This window comes from Callorhinus ursinus, unplaced genomic scaffold (assembly GCF_003265705.2).
Source record: "Callorhinus ursinus isolate GAN/ISIS: 27379988/994484 unplaced genomic scaffold, GSC_fseal_2.0 scaffold12, whole genome shotgun sequence".
NCBI classification, from domain to species: Eukaryota; Metazoa; Chordata; class Mammalia; order Carnivora; family Otariidae; genus Callorhinus; species Callorhinus ursinus.
The window spans coordinates 3,131,876-3,141,696 of NW_027397074.1; positions in this window are offsets into that span (position 1 = coordinate 3,131,876).

Sequence of the window (9,821 nt, forward strand, 5' to 3'; positions counted from 1 at the left end):
GTGAGGCCTTTCCTCCCTAAAAGCACCATGAAATGGCACACACTAGAGATTCAGAACCAAGTCGGAACAGAGAGTAGTGTCTGTGTGTTATAAAGATGGTTACGTTGCCACAAGGGCACAAGGGACGAAAGCTCAGACAGGTTCTGTTAACATAGGATACTATCACTACCACCTTACAGTATTTTACTTGGATTTGATGTTCCCTGTATGGGGCCTACATGAAGCTCGTCAGCTGATCAATGCTCCAACATTTGCCCTCACCCTCCTAAGAGTCCGGCACCTGCCATTTCTTGGCATTGATCACACACTAGGAGACATACGTTGCTAAATCAATCATGGGTCAATCCATAATTGAAACGACACTCTTTGCACCTCCTGCTGCCAAATTTATAAACTGATATACATGTCAATGTCTCCTCCTCCAAGCCAAGCTTAGGATGACTTAAACCGTAACAGAAGTATGAACAGCCAAATTTAGATAGCAAGATTGTTCTATTTATTCCATCACGCAAGGCACTCTATTTCCCACACAGCTCCCAGCTGAACTGCTAACATACAGAGAGTCATCAATAACCCTCTTCTTTGCTGCTGGTCCATCTAGCACTTTCATGAGCTTTAGGGAGAGACGTACTTTCTTGAAGAAACTTTACTTCTATTAGAAAATTGCTTCATGGTCCTGATTTTGTTCGAACAAGCCACTTTCGTGCCATCTGCCTAGAAAATTGTCACAATGAATCTATGTCTGTCCTGTGAATGGTGCTCCTTTAAAAGTGGCACAGTTGTGCAGTGCACAACCTGTGCAATGGCTGAAGCCAGGTGTTTGATAACTTTGGAATATAAGAAACCAGAGGGAGGGTGCTGTGCTTTACTTCCACTCTGTGCCTCACTTTTATCATCCATAAGTTGGGAATAATAAGAGCTATCTAGCATGGGTGTCTTAGCACTGATCAACTTTCTCATTAGAGTAGGTAAGCCATGGTCTGTAAGGGATTCAGAGAGAAACAGGCGACCATATTACTTGATTATTGCATAAGACCTATATTCATTTCCTTTGATTCTATAAATTCAGCCAATAACATAATTTGGCTTTCATATATTGAAAGGGCAAGACCTTGGGTTTAACTTGTAGTGATGGATGATGGGTCTCACAGCCCCGCCACACTCTTACTGGATTTCTGTGTGAGGAAAAAAGCCCACGATGACAAAGAAGTGGCTGGGGCTTAGGTGTTCATTCTCTGGAAATGAAAAAGAAAGAAAACTAGAAATTAGTTGCCCTACATCAGGGTTTCTGACTCCTATCACTGTGATTTTGGGCTGGATAAATCTTCCCATGCATCTGAAGGCAGGATATTTACCGGCATCCCCGGCCTCTACCCACTAGATGCCAATAGTACACCCAGCCCCAGTCAGGACAATCAAAAATGTCTCCAGCCATTGCCAAATATACTTGGAGTGAGGAGGGGAGGCAGTGAAATCATCCCTGGTTGAGAAACACTGGCCTACATGGAAATGTAAATTTATAGCCTCAGTATCATTCTTGGGACGTAGTAATCTATGAATAAGCTGGCCTCCAAACAACAGGGACCTGGGCTTTACTCTAAGTTCTGCAGTGATTGTTTTATGAACTTAAAGATACCAGGCTTCTGTCAACCTCTCTCATTCCAAGTATGAAACGAGGGTTGCAATTCCTTTAGACACCCCACCTCCCACCCAAACTTGACTACTAGGCGTTAGAAGAGAACTTTTTTTTTTTTTTTTTTGCTTAGCCAGAGTCTGTGAATGCCAAGGTATTTGCATAGGTGGAAAAATTAGGTGTCATATAAATATAACCCAAACTCTGGCCTCTCATTTTCAGGATTTCCTCCTTTTTACGGTATCGTGCTGGGGCTAGAAGAAAGGCATTAGGGACTGCTGGGGGCTGTCCCCTGCTCACTTTGTGCCTGGCCACCTCCCGGGGTGCGGGGACTGCCTTCTTCTCTCAAATAATGGGGCTGCTACCACACAGGGCTGGCAGGAAGTAAAGCTAGCAACTTGCAACCTTCCATCTATGGCTCCCATGTAAGTGTAAGCCCCTGATTCAATTTCCCACAACGCCGCTACCTAAGACCAGGCCATTTAAAACCTTGAGGGAAGCAAAAGAAAAGACAACACAGAAAACCTTATGACTGGTTCCTGGGTTTGAACGATTCCTGACTCATAGCTAGGTCAATCCAGAAGGGGTCCCCTACCGGACACTACCTGGCCCGGCTCCTGGCCCGGCTCCTGGCCCATAAGAGGTTCTTACCTACCTGCTGCCCACACGGGGGGAGCTCAGCCCTTATCTGCTCCCCCCTGCTCCTTCAGCCTCTAGTGCTCAGGGCCCCTTCTTCTCACCCTGGGATGACTGACAGACAGGAATATCCCCATAGAGTCTCAACCACTAACCACAAGGGTTGGCCTTTTTAGATAGTTGGAAGGACAATCTCTCAATAACTCATTTTCCTAAGTCTGAGATATTTGGTTTGGAAAATCACCTTGGGGGAGGCTTTTCCCATGAGTCCAAGCTGGCTGTAGCCCTTGGGCCCAAGCTTTACGGTAACCATGAAATGGGCATGAGGTCAGGTTTCCAGTGATCTTCCTCACATGGGCCAGTCTCCATCTTGAGATGTCCCCATGACAACGGCTGAACAATGACACCTATAACACACTTCTCAGGAATAAAAAATATTTCCCAAGAGATAGAGTACTGTGGTCTGAATGACTGTGTCCCCCCTCACCCCCATAAATCCATATGGTTGAAATCCTACTCCTGAAGGAAATGGTGTCAGGAGGTAGGGCCTTTGGGGCCTGGCGGTGGGGGAAGAGTGGGTTGTGAAGGTGGAACCCTTATCAAAGAGACCCTAGAGAGCGAGCTCGCCCCTTCCACCACGTGGGCACATGGTAAAAAGATGCCATCTACGAACCAAGAAACCCTCACTGAACACGGCATTTTCCAATGCCATGGTCCCGGACTTGCAGCCTCCAGAACTGTGAGAAAGCCAATTTTGTCATTTATAAGCCCTTCAGTCTGTGGTAATTTGTTACAGCAACCCAAACAGACCAAGACAGAGGATTCTCAATCCATAGTGGAAAAGAAACATTTTTTCCCCAACACACCAGCAAAACAATTATAAAACAAGAGCAATTAAAACCGTTAACTCGGTATGGAAAAGACGGGCCAAGCCATGGAACAGAAAAGAGAGCTCAGAAACAGACCCATGTATTTGGGAAGTGAGTGTATGACTGATCTCTATGGAAAGAAAGGCTACGCTATTCAATATATGCCTGGGGAAAACTGGTAACTGGGAAAAGATCAAAAATTAAATTTTTACTTCACATCATTAACCAAAAATACCTAAGAGCTAAATGTAAAAACAAAAATGTTGGGTAGGAATGAGGGCATGAGGCAATGGGCCCATTCCTACACTACTAGCAAGAGCATGAATCAGTCAGCTACTTCAGAAGACAATTTGGCAGAACTATGAAAATTTAAAATGCGCACACCCAGCAATTCTACTTTGGGGTAGAAATACTCCCTCATGCCCAGGAAGCAGATCTAAAAATAAAGATGTTGACCACTCTGTTTTTTGTAAAACCAGAAACCTCAATGTCTATCACTAGGACAACAGACAGACTCCAGAACATCATATGGAATAGTATGCAGCTGTTTAAAAGAAGAAGGTATTTCTGCTTATAATGACATGCAATCGCATGTGAAAAAAGAAAATTGCTCCAGAAAAATATCCACAAAATGGTCTGTTGCACTGTCAATCCTGTTTATGCTCATGCAAGGCTTCTTTCTCAACTGGGGATAAAACACATCTCTCTACAAAATGATGCTGCTCATGTTTAAAAGAAAACAAGAACACACATGTGGCAATATCATCTATGCCTTGATGATAAATATAGACAGTAGGTAAATGTATAGAGAATGGTTTGGAAAACCGCCTTCAGAGTTAGGGACGTGGGAGGATCTGGGGGCAGGGACGTGTCTACGTTTGAAGGAAATACTCAAAGGGAATTTTCTCCTTATCATTACTGTTTCACCATCTCATGGGAACACATTCATATGTAACCTTTAGAATACAATATTAAATTGCTTTTTACAAAAGACAATAAACTGTTTTTGGAGGGAGGAAGTAATTTGCAGAGACCCCACTCGGCTTACTATTACGACAACTATGTTCATTGCCGTGCAAAAGCAGTTTTGCCTCCAAGCACATGGGATTTTGCAGTTCCTTGGCAGAACAGAAAAGTCTTATAGGGCCTTCTCCAGAACAAAGGGATATGCACCCTACCCTGAAGTCCACATCAGATGAAGTTTCAGGCAGAAGACTGCTGACACAAGTCTCTACCAACTGATGCAGGACAGCAGGCCCATAGGAAGGAAAAGGAGCTTGGGTTTCCTTTCTAAGTAGAAGGATGTTCAGAAGCAACCACAGGAGCCCTCCTAGCATCAGAGGGCCGGCCTGTTTCTGACTAGCCGCTGTTGTCTACACAATACATTGCAGCTAAAGTAAGAATCAGCAAACATTTACAGTGGTCAGTTGTGCGCCAGACCCTAGGCTGGGGGCTCCATACCCCAAATCTCACTTCATCCTCACAATGATCTGAAGAGAGGAACCTTGGTACCCATTTAACAGATTGCGAAACTGAGGTTGGAATGGATGAAGAAAGGTTCTCAAGCAAATGACTGAAGAGCAATTCTTATTTACCACCTGCCGATCTCAAGCCCGTGCTCTGGCCCCCACCCTGCACCGCCTCGCCAGCTATATGAACAGGTGAGTTTGGAGGGGTTGGCGGGGGGCTTTGCTCCAATTAATAAGTGCACATGAGTTTTAAGTTTGTTTATATTTATATTTAGGTGAAGGGCCAAAAGTGATTTCTACGACAATGCCAAAGAGACGCTATCTTTTCTCCTGCCTGACCCCTGAGGAAGAGCGATGGACAGAAACGGGGCAGGCTCTGTCACACTCAGGGGAGCAGAGACCTCCTCGGCCTGCAGCAGCAGAGGCGTTCCGGGGAGCCCTGAGAGAGCAAAGCCCCAGATGAGTCTGCCCAGGCTGTCAAGGCAGCTGTCCCTCAACACCACGCATTCCCGTGTTGGACTTTTCTGCCAGAGTCAGAATGCAAATTGCGTGTTTTTGTAGTTCTGTTTATCACTAGAGTCCCTGTTTGTTTAGATCAGACACATGGCTAGGGCCTTATACTGAAACCAATATCCCAAAGCCTCAAAGCCTGGAATTCCTATTTTCTTTCCTACTCCCATTGCTACTGGGGGTCTTTTCTCCCAGTCCCCTTTGATCCAGCGACATGTGAGGGGCAGGGAAGAGGCAGGTAACCTTGTCTAACAAGGCGAGGGAGACAGCACACCTGCCCTCCAGATGCAGCGAGCTCTTATCAAAGGTAACAACGTATGTAACAAATCCCCCCCCCCCAATTACAATGCTCAGAGAGAGTGGGTTTGGGAAATAAATTTAGAGAGAAGAGTGGCAGATGGGATAGATGGATTCAATTAAGACAAAGAACATCAAACAATTCCAGGGATGCCTCATTCTAATGGAATGTCATTTTCTCCTCATCGCCTCCAGGGAGCTCCCAACAACAGTCTAGGTAGGAAGTAGGGTGCACACACAGCACCTCGACCCCAGCAGGAGCTTAAGATCCTCAAATGAGAGCACCAATATTAACCTCTTCTCTTCTTTTCAGTAAGGAGGTAAAACAGCACATGCATCAGACTAAATGAATGCAGGCTGCATATTAGATGCACATCTCTCCAGAACCAGGTGTTATTCAAATTAAATAGGTATTTTCTACTGCCATCTCTGTGGAACTCATTTCTTTATTTGGTCTATAGAAGAGTCTCCTTTTTAATTGAATCAACCACTGTTATTTTTCTAAGAAAGATGATAAAACAATAAAAATATTTACACCCCTTTTATCTTCCCAAACATTAATCATGAAGGGAAGAAGGTATTATACCTTTGCTAGACAGTTTTATCACATGGACATTGTATTAATACACTTTAAATGACCGTTTTGCTGGTCAATTTATACCTATTAAGAATGTATAAAATTCTTGTTGCCACTAACAATATTTGTAACTCTTTATTACCAAAAGGAATTCAAGTCTGCAATAAATTTGCCATATGTATAGTTGAAATGTAAGTATTGATGTGTATATAATACTCTATATGCACCATGTTGACCCAAATGCTACTCCTGACTGACCTCAATTTTCATCTAAAGTCAAGTGTAGAAGTCTAGTAGTCTGATGAGCAATGCTTCTGTCTTTCTCTGGCTCCCAGTGGTATAATTTTAATTGACAGCCATGTTCTCCAGTTACTAAGTCATAGGTGGGTTAGAGTTTCGCAAAGTTGGTATTATTATCTCTATAGTCGGTGCAGACACTGGGCAAGGCTGAGGGTGGAAACCGCAATTCTACTGCAGAAGTCTAACTGCAGTAATGCGTACAGGTTCTGATTATCAGCGAAACAGGCAATGTATCCAACGTCTATTTTGTAGAGATGCTAAACCACTTCTAGGTTCCAGCCCCTACTTCACTATGTTACAAACTAAAATGCTCCCAGCTAGAAGGGAATAATATTTAGGCTGTCATACTGGCTCCAGGGTGCTGTGTAGAAATAATCTCTACTTGAAAGACTTGGCTGGGGGCAGAAACTAATATTAAAATACTGGACCACTGCCTTGTTTCTCTGAGACTGAGGTGACGTGACTCCTCGGGATGATAAGCCACCGTTGGTTTTTTGGGTGGTTTAAAATGGCTCCTGAGAGCAGAGAATTTTCTGAAAGCTTCCAACCACTGGGCTTTAGTCGCTTCATCACTTTACTCTCCACACACCTCAAGGATGGCAGGGTTGTAAGGGCCCCAGTGTGACAGCACCACTATAAGTAAAGACTTGTTTCCAACAGTTATATCCTGACCTTGTCATGGGTGAATTCTTTCCATAAAGTAGTGACTGAGTTTAAACAGCAAAAAACTTGAGTACCCAGAGGTAAAGGTAAATTATAAAACTCAGCATGTAGGAGATACTAGAGTCAACCGGTCCCACCAAGTTGGCAAGGATGACACACAATTCATAGGCTCAAATGAGGCTCAAATGAGGACCAAGGAACATTGCTCAGACAACGTTGCTTTGTTATCTAATCACTTTATGCAAACCATTCTGTATTAGTTATGTATTCTTATGTAACCAGTTATTCCAGAATTTTCACAACTTAAAACAACAAACACCAATTATCTCATAGTTTAGGGGGGGTCAGGAATTCAGGCATGACTTAACTGGGTGCCTCTGCCCCAAGGTTTCTCACACACGTGGGCCAGGGCTGTGGTCTTGTCTCAAGGCTCCATGGGAGAAAAATATGTTTCCAAACTCATTCACATGGCTATTGACAGGATTCAGCACCTCATGGGCTGTTGGACCAAGGGCTCAATTCCTCACTGACTGTTGGCCAGAGGCCTCCCCCGGTTTCTTGCCACCTGTGCCTCTCCCACAGGGCAGCTCACAAGACGGCAGGGGGGCTTCCAGTGAGAGCAAGAGTGAACAAGATAGAATCCACAGTCTTTTTGCGAACCAACCTCAGAAGTGACATCCAGTTCGTTTTGCTATATTCTATTTGTTAGTGGCAAGTCCCTTGGTCCGGCCCACACTGAAGGGAGGGGATCACACAAGGGCATGAACACCAGGATGTGGGAATCACTGGCATCGTTTTAGAGGCTGCCTACCACATCTTCCCTTGCATGCACAATACAGAAATGGACACAAAAAAAGTGGAAGGAAAATCAGGAAGCAGGAGGGGAAGGGAAAATGTTCCAGGATCTAATTACCTAGGCCTCTGAGCTCTCTCTCCCCCCAAATCCAACCTACAACATACCTTCTGATGAGGCTCTCTTCACAGAGTCTTTCATACCTGCCCCCTCCTCTCCACCTGCACGGGACCACCAAAGTTCATTTGGCCTTCACTTCACACCATGAATACTGCAGCACTACTTCTAATCTGCTTCCATATCCAGTAAGTCCTGGTCACCACAGCCTTTCTAAGTCACCCTTTCTACTAACCCTTATGCACCAGAAACCCCCTTTAGTGGCTCCCCACTGTCAAACAAAACCCAAAATCTTTAGGTTGCCCTTCAGTGCCTTCCATAATTTGACCCAGCCATGACTATACTTCCAAACCCCCAATGATAAACCACCATCCCAGGTAAACCACGTTCAACCCCCCAAACACACCACATTTGTGCTCAGCTTGAAGCCTCCATTAATACCGTCAATCCCCTTCCCTTGGCAAGACCAGTCTTCACCTTACCATGATAAATCCTCCCCAATTTCTAAGGGGCAGAGCAAATCCTATCTTCTCTGTGATACATTTTCTGGTCATTCCAAACTACAGTTTAGTTCCTCTTATGATTAGGCACAGCTCTGAGAGACCCTACCATTCACTGCCTTGGCCAGTCACTGCGCACTTGTGTTGTTTTTCCAAGGAGTTGATAAATTTCACACCTTCCTCCTTCCATAGAGACCATCAGACTGCATCTCCACAAGGGGCTCGGTCTCGTTTGTCTTCCTCCGTGGAAGGCACTAGTCCATGACAGGCAATATTTGTTGAAAAGATGGATGGTTGGTTGGATGGATGGATATTTCGAAGCAAATGTCAAGCACAGTGTCTAGCATATCCTAAGAGGTCAAAAAGCAATACATCTTTGTTAATACCACCCATTCTTAAAATGAGAGTTTTCCACTCACTGGCATCTCAGCCACTTAGTGGTCCCTATGTAGAAACCCTTCCAAAGACCGCAGAGGCAAATCAAATTTGTCTGGGTCAAGCCCATTCCCACAAACATTACAACCAAAGACCAATCCATAGCTCCTCCTTCATTGCCCATCCTAACCCTGGCTTTGAGGTACAGGATACCAAATGCAGAGGCATCAGATAGATGGCAGAGCCAGGACAGAACTCAGTCAGTACGGAGCAACTTTAAATCAGTGTGCTTCAGCCACGGGGCAGAAACAAAAGTGGTAAGAACTAAAAGGGTACTGGGGAAAATGACAAATAGATCCATTGTGGGGGAGTGTCCATATATTTTTGGTAATTCCTAGGAAACAAAAGGATTCAAAGAGAGAAAACAAGAAAGGGATACCAGAAGACCTTCTAAGGCCTTTGTTGCCTATCCCTAGGGAGAGGAGGACAAATCTCAATTAAAGCATCAAACATCTAAAATTCAGAGGAAATCCTACGCTTCCTTTCTAGCTGGCTACAGCAGTTACGCCAGGAGTGAATGCTTCCAGGAGTCAGATTCCTGGCCCTAGGTTGCAGGTGCTAATCCGAGCCACCCTCGAATCACGGATAGGGAGCGCTGGAAACTGCTCCAGGGGCTTGGCCCAGTAAGCAGCATCTTCCGTACGGTGAATGTGCTCTCCCGGAATCGTGATCCTGGGGCAAGGTCTACGCGGTGGTTCCCGGAGAACCCGAGACACGCATAGCGCAGAGCATCTGGGGGCACCTCGGCCCTGAGTTTTGAGCTTTGCAATGTTCCGCAGCCTGACTGAGCTGGGTAGGCAACTGCCCTCGCCCCAAACTCACCTGCTTTTTAGAACCACTTCCATCTACCCATGGGTTTCAGCTCCCAAAGGCATCCGCGGAATCCTCCACGGTCCCAAGGTCCACCGTGACAGGAAAGGGAGAAGGGAGTGGTGGCTGGGAGGAGAGGTCATCACCAGGGTCCCTCCCTGGCTTGGGATGCTCGTAGGGGTAAAGCCCCGCATCGGGCTCCCTGCTCGGGA